Genomic DNA, 7,263 nt, shown 5'->3' on the forward strand with positions numbered 1-7,263 from the left:
AGAGAGCATCAAACCAACATGTTAACCCAGCGGAGGTAGAAAATGAGCTCCTCTCCCGGATGCAGCTGCTGCACCAGCGCGCCGCGGTCTCGTCTTGATCCCTGCAGGAATTTGCCGTCTCCCGTATTAATAAACCACTTCAAAGCCGGCGCGCCTGCCTGAACGGCTACGGGCACGCGCGTGTGGAGGTCTATCCTCTGCTATTGTGATTCCCCCAAGAGCGGAATACAAAATGCGTGTAAACATAGCGAGCACAGTTAAAGCAAACACATCCACACCCGCTGACTTCAGCCTGGCCCGATTTAAGGAGGTGATTTCGGGCTCTCGTGATGAAAAGGTTGTTTCTTTTCAGAAATTCGGCTCTTTGAGAGGGACTCAGTCAAGACATTTGTTCAGTCGTCCGACACTCCCTTCGCTTCCTACACACGATTCTTCGCCCGGTGTAACGAGTCAGAAGAGTCAGCTCGGCTCGGCGTTGTGAATGGAATTCTCGCAGGAATCATTGAATTCTGTCGAAATTATTCATGTAGGCGGAATGCAAAGTGTAAGTCACATTCAAAATGATTTACGTCAAATGCCTTTACATTTTTTCCACATTCATTTCATCCTTAGTAGTAATTATTTACGGTTCGTTATACGACTCTTTTGGCGTAGTGACTCCTGAGTCATTTAAAATATTTGTTCACGACTGACGAATCGCTTGTGAGCCTTGCATCACTATGGGGCACATACGTCACATGCCACTGCAGAATATGCAGTTTATGCTGTAGCTCCTCAACTTTGGCAAATATGTGAAATTTATGGCGCTTGACTTTTCCCCTGTTGAGGCTGTTTCAGCTGTGGATGGCAGAAGTTTTTTAATTTTATAGCAGGGAGGGTTTTGTGAAGCTTATAAATAAGGCCTGGGTACATTCCCTCTAGTCTGTCATCATACTTAAGTGGAGCATTGTCTAGGCCCTGCAGCTCCCCCAGATAAAACTGCCAGAGGTGCAATTTCCCCACGAGCCCCAAGGGCCTATAATTCTCTTTGTAGGTTCCCTGACAATTTGCTAAGCAGTTGAATACGGTTAAGTCGGAGACCCAGGAAGACAGAGAATTATCGTTTCTCAAGTGCCATTCTCTGAGTTTCTATTGAATTTGAGGCTCTGCAAAGCCCTTTTCCTTTGTTGTCTGTTTAGATTCTATAGGAACAGAAATCAGATACAGTGATGAGGAACACGTTCACAGATTCTCACATCGCTCACACCAAACAATCCGACACTCCAGATATATTATACACGGACAACACGCTGTTCCTATTTTTTATTTTTTTTGCTTGAACTGAGTATGAATGAAATGGTGCAGGGTGAAATTATCTTAAAAAAAGGAAAGAAAAAAAATCCGAACCGATGTTCAGTCTGCGCCCGCAAAGCTCGAAGGGAAAATGTTGCTCTCGCTTGTATCTCTCGCAGTTTGTTTCTGGGCAACCCAGATTTCATGCATCACATGTGCTATATAACCCTGCCAAGCGAGGGAGGGAGAGAGAAAGAGGGAGAGGGAGAGAAAAAACAGGGCGTCATCTTTAAGCCAGAATGACATACATTCCAAAAGCATGAAACACTATCTGATGCCCGAATGTTGAAGCCAAGTGCTACACCAAAGCACAATGTTCCCCTCTACTTGTCAAGTTGCAGACATGATAATGAGGCAAGTTGTTTGTGTGTGTGTGTGTGTGTGTGTGTGTGTGTGTGTGTGTGTGTGTGTGTGTGTGTGTGTGTGTGTGTGTGTGTGTGTGTGTGTGTGCGTGTGTGTGCGTGTGTGTGTTCATCAAGCCATCTGTAATACAGAAAAATCCTCACACTGTTCACATCGAACAGATTAATGACTCTAAAAAGTTTGATTTATGCAAAAATCTGTTGTTCTGCCTCAGAAGATTATATTTACGTGTCACAGATCCAAATGATATCTGACTGAGTGTGTGTGTGTGTGTGTGTGTGTGTGTGTGTGTGTGTGTGTGTGTGTGTGTGTGTGTGTGTGTGTGTGTGAAAAAAGGATAAAAGCTTTAACTTTTTGCTCTACGTAGATACAGCTACATTCGTCAGCACAAGTCAAATTGTCCTTCTTTTCACGTCCACTATCAACCTGTAATTGATTGTGAGAAGGAGGCGGCCGTTACAATCAGGGATGGAATTGCCTCAGGGACGGCATCAGGGAACTAAATATTCACATCACAGGATTGAATGAAAGACATAACGTATATGATAATAAAAACCGCAACCAGTTTCACAGTATGGCCAATTATGACATTAAACAAGCTGTATTATTTTTCTCACACTTACAATATTATTATTCTGCGCAAGCAACTCTCATACGGATAGATGGATAGATAGATAATATTGTTCAGCAATAATAATAATAATAATAGAAAAAACTAAATGGCAATATGCAATAAACCTAAGGATTAACTTAAAATTGGCAATACAGAATACACCAAAACATTTAAGACATATATCGTATATATGTGTATGTGTGTGTGCATTCATACTTTTAAAGTACTTTCTACACTGTCTTCTAAACTTTTATTATGTTGTAAGTACTCTGTACTAATTATGTAGAAAAAAAGCACATGAGGGCTCCAAGGTGACATGAAGAGGGAGTCAATTCTTCATCTGAGAGAAGTAATTAATTAGGATGTCAAATTCCAAAAGCGTCCTCGCCTCCATTTTTCTCCTTAATTGGGGAATAATTTGGAATTTGGATAGGCAGCAGATCGTGGGTGATGAAGATTGCCACCTGTTATTTTCCCCTGCCTCCTCCTCCTCCTCCTTCTCCACCCATCCACTGCAGGCTGCTGTTTCAGGGACAGTGAGGTGACATACATAGCCCTTGTAGGCCACCAGGGGGCCACGTCTCCCAGGGGGATCGTCACTACAGGACGTGGACCTCCAGGGCAGACCCAGACAACCGCTCATATCCCCTGGAACAGCTGTCCCTCCACCAGCGAGGACTTGATTCCACGAGATCTCCCACACCCATACGCACTTCCACCCACAAACCACAAGACTACGAGACCCCACCCTTCCCCTTTGATCCACCGCACCCTGCTCGCGAACGGCCCTCCTCGGAATTAAGGCAGTTCGCCTGAATGTGGACGGAAGATTAACTTCGCTCCAACTGTGTGGTTAGCGCTAGAGTGACACCCCAGAGACACACCATCGTCTGACCAGCGATGGACACTCATCACCAGGTCCCTCGGCGCGTCCACGAATGCCGCCCACTGCTCCTGGCTGCCCCCCCGGAGAAAGGACAAGCCAGGATGGGTTAAATGCAGAGGAACCATTTCACCGGCCACCATCCAAAGCATGTGCATGTGTGTGTGTGTGTGTGTGTGCATGTGTTGCGTGGTAATTAAAGATTCTTCTTCTTCTCCTTCTTCTCCTTCTTCTTCTTCTTCTTCTTCTTCTTTGTATGGTAATAACACAACAAAAAGGTGTGACACACACACACACACACACACACACACACACACACACACACACACACACACACACACACACACGCACACACACTAAACCTTTCGTGGTGGTCTACAATCCAAACAAATTGACACCTTAAACCCCTCTGTGCCGCCATAGAGCGCAGCATCTTCATCCAACCAATTCCACCTCTCTACCCAAACCGAAAGAGAACATAACATAAGAGTATTTGGGGGATGGTGGTTGTTGGGTCGGGTGGGACGGGGGATTCACTGGGAGTCACTGGTCCGAATCTGACTCAGGTCCTTCATAAAAAGGCGAGTGTAAGGCAGGGTTATTTGCATGTGGCGGATTGGGCAGCTTGAAAAGGGTTAAGCGTCAGTGGATTAAAACGGCGGCGCACATCCGTTTCCATACTCTAATCCTCTTAGTGCCCACTCCTAATACGTTTTATATCTTCTATCTCCCGCCGACGCAAAATATCAGATTAGTTTCCGAGCTTTGACTATATCTTATTACATCCTTATCTAACACTAAGGGCTTGGTGGCAGGAGTGTGTTTGGGGGGGGGGGCACCGGTCCTGCCGATGCTCTTTGTTCAGATATGATGAGAGGGTCACCTTATTTAGGCCTTACTGACACGGCTGCCATCGCAGCTAATCCCTAAAATAGATTATTTATTTATCGTTGTCCGATTTGCCAGTGGATTAGGCTTTCAGGCTCGCTGCTGTTTACAATGTGCCGACAGAAATCACAGTCACCGCCGAATAGGACAGGGCTCTGTGTGTGTTTGTGTGTGCGTGTGTGTGTGTGTGTGTGTGTGTGTGTGTGTGTGTGTGTGTGTGTGTGTGTGTGTGTGTGTGTGTGTGTGTGTTTGTGTGCGCAGTGGATAATGTGTCGGGTGCTTTGATTAGTACAAGAGTTTGGTTCATAAAGGCCTCTGGCTGCTCTCTGGAGAATGTCTCTGTGAGAAAGCAGCCAAAATACCATCAAAATATCATCATAATAGCATAGCTACAGAATTCTCAAAATAAGCAATTCGTCGTGAGCCATACACATGGAAAGTACAAGTGCAGCGGAAAATCTATATTTTTCATTTTACACGTCAGTCAGAGACCTTGATTGAACACATTGTGGAAAATGCTCTTTATTAAACGTGTCGCATTCTCTCAATAATTACAGAAAGCAAGATGGGGCAGAAGTCAAGTCGGTGTGTGTCTCCACCCTAAAGGTGTAAAGGCTGGAACTGATGTCCGATCTCCTAATTATTCCTCTGTGAAAAAGCCGACGAGCCAATCAGATTTGGCCCCTGCTCCGATGTGGATTCATGAGCACAGCCGTCATCCACACAAACCTGCCTATAAATGATAAAACCCGTCAACCTGCCCAAATGCAGCAAGCAGGACGTAGCAGTGATTGTCTGTCTCAGTGTAAATTGTTGACGGAGGTGCAATAAATGCTCTTGTTCTTTTCGTGTAATGTGGACTATATTAAGACGTTCCCTCCATCGGCAGCCAATGAATTGTGTGAGCTTACGGGAGATTCCATTTCAAAGGCAAAGGGCGACTTGGTTTTACATTAACGCATGTGATGAACCTCAGCGCATATCGGCTCCCTCCACACATCATTAGTTTTACTAATGTGACCCTAAATGAACATGGACTTGTCATACAGAACGGGAAAACCAGCTCCGGCTGCAATTCGCCTGAGCTCCATTTTCCCCATCGGCAGGAGCTACATTGGAGAGGGAGTCGGGAGATAGCAGAGGAACAGCAGAGGAACACACCTTCCTTCTGAATGGACCTTGTGCCGCTCGGAAGGGGGTTATTCTGCCATAATGACCGATAATGGCTGCGCATTATCCCGCTTTATTGCACGGCTATTTGCGAAAGAAAGGAATGCATTGAGACAAAATATTGATTTGAAATCGCAAGAAGAGTAGTCCACAACAATGCAGCTAACACTGCGATACGTATTCTTCCTACAAAAAGAGCATACGACGCTTCAGGTCTATTGTGGTTTCTACGCAGCCTCGCAGTATTTAGTGGATGCGAGTGTTAGCACTAGCATTAGCGTGCAGGCGGAGCGGTCCAATGGACGTGGATAACCGGCCCCCGATTGCCGCTATTGGCCAATCGCAATGGAGCATTCCACAGAGCCACGTGATGAAATCACGTGCGCTGTAGCGCAGCCATTCGCAAACTTGCGAATGCCGTGCTCCAATTTGAAATCCGAACATCTCCTGCGGCGTCCCCCAAACCAACGCTCCACTTTCAGCCTTTCCCCAACAACGATGAGGTATTCCGGCAATGGCGATTCGACGTAATTTAACACGTAATTTAAATCCCCCGCTTCGTTTTTATTAGCTCTGATTACCTTTTTTCTTTTTTTATGTAAATATTTAAAAATAAATATTTTGTGGTCGTTTCAAACTTAATTACAAAACTGAAAGAAAAAACCTTTTATTTATTTATTGTAAATTTCCACACCTGCAGGGCACTTTGGGAAACTCCCACACTTTTGGAAATGCTGGTGTATAGAAAGAAAAATGAAGGTACAGGTGCTTCATTCCAAATTGTTACATGACATTCTGAGTAACTGTTGTTCGGAAAACCATAATTTCTGGCAGTGAAGTGTCCAACTGATATAATCCCAGACCGCACGCACCTCCGGCCGCAGTGTGTTTGTCGTATCGACAAAGAAAGACGGCGCCAAAATCCAAAGGAGTGCCACGGAGAAAGCATGACTTCATCCTCAGCCTCCGCAGATCTCCGAGGAGTAAAAGAAGAATAGAAACGAGCGTCTGGGAGAATCTACGGCCCCCGTGGTTCGGGGAGAGGGGCACCGCGACTAATCCGTAAGACGCCGGAGGAGCGCGGGCGGGGAAGCGGGATTCAGCCTCGGCAGCAGCGTAAACACACGCTGATGGAGGAGTTGGGAGGCTTTTCGGCTGCAGGAGAGAGACACTGGAGGGTTAAATCAGTCGGCGGACAGGGAAATCGTGTTGTGTGCGTCTGTGTGTGTGTGTGTGTTGGAGTCTGTTTTGATATATTTGCATGTGTGTGTGTGTGTGTGTGTGAAAATATATTTCTGGGCAGCGGGGGTTGTAATTTATGTTGCATGTATGCAGAACTTTTGTGTGATGTGGGCAAACCGGCCGAGAGTGATATGATTGGATAGGTTTGTTGGTGCAATGCACGTTGTTGCTGCACTCAAAACTAAACACTGAAATGAGAGATTGAAATGATGTTATGTTGATGGTAGAAATTAAAAGATATGCACTAAATCGATATACAGGTAAGTGAATCAAATCAATTGAAATCTAACTTTATTCAAAAAGCACCTTTCAGACAAGGAAATGCAATTCATAGGGCTTTAAATAAAATAGACGGATACAATTACAATATGGCAATTGAAAAAACAAAAAAACATGAGAAAATCGGGCTTGTTGTTCCACCACATCCCACAGATGCTCCATTGGATCCGACCCTAACCCCACCATCCACATGATGTAGAAGAAAATGTGACTCATCAGACCAGGCCACCTTCTTCCACTGCTCCATGGTCACAGGAGGCTGTGATGCACTGTGTGTTCTGACACCTTTCTATCATAGCAGCATGAACTTTTTCAGCAGTTTGTGCTACAGTGGCTCTTCTGTGGGATCGGACCAGACAGACTAGACTTCACTCCCCACGGCCATCAATGAGCCCATGGGCGTCCATGACCCTGTCACCAGTTCACCGGTTGTCCTTCCTTGGACCACTTTTGGTCGGTACTAACCACCGCATACTGCAACACCCCACAAGAC

The sequence above is a fragment of the Zeus faber genome (genome assembly GCF_960531495.2).
Source record: "Zeus faber genome assembly, chromosome: 10".
In the NCBI taxonomy this organism is placed as follows: Eukaryota; Metazoa; Chordata; class Actinopteri; order Zeiformes; family Zeidae; genus Zeus; species Zeus faber.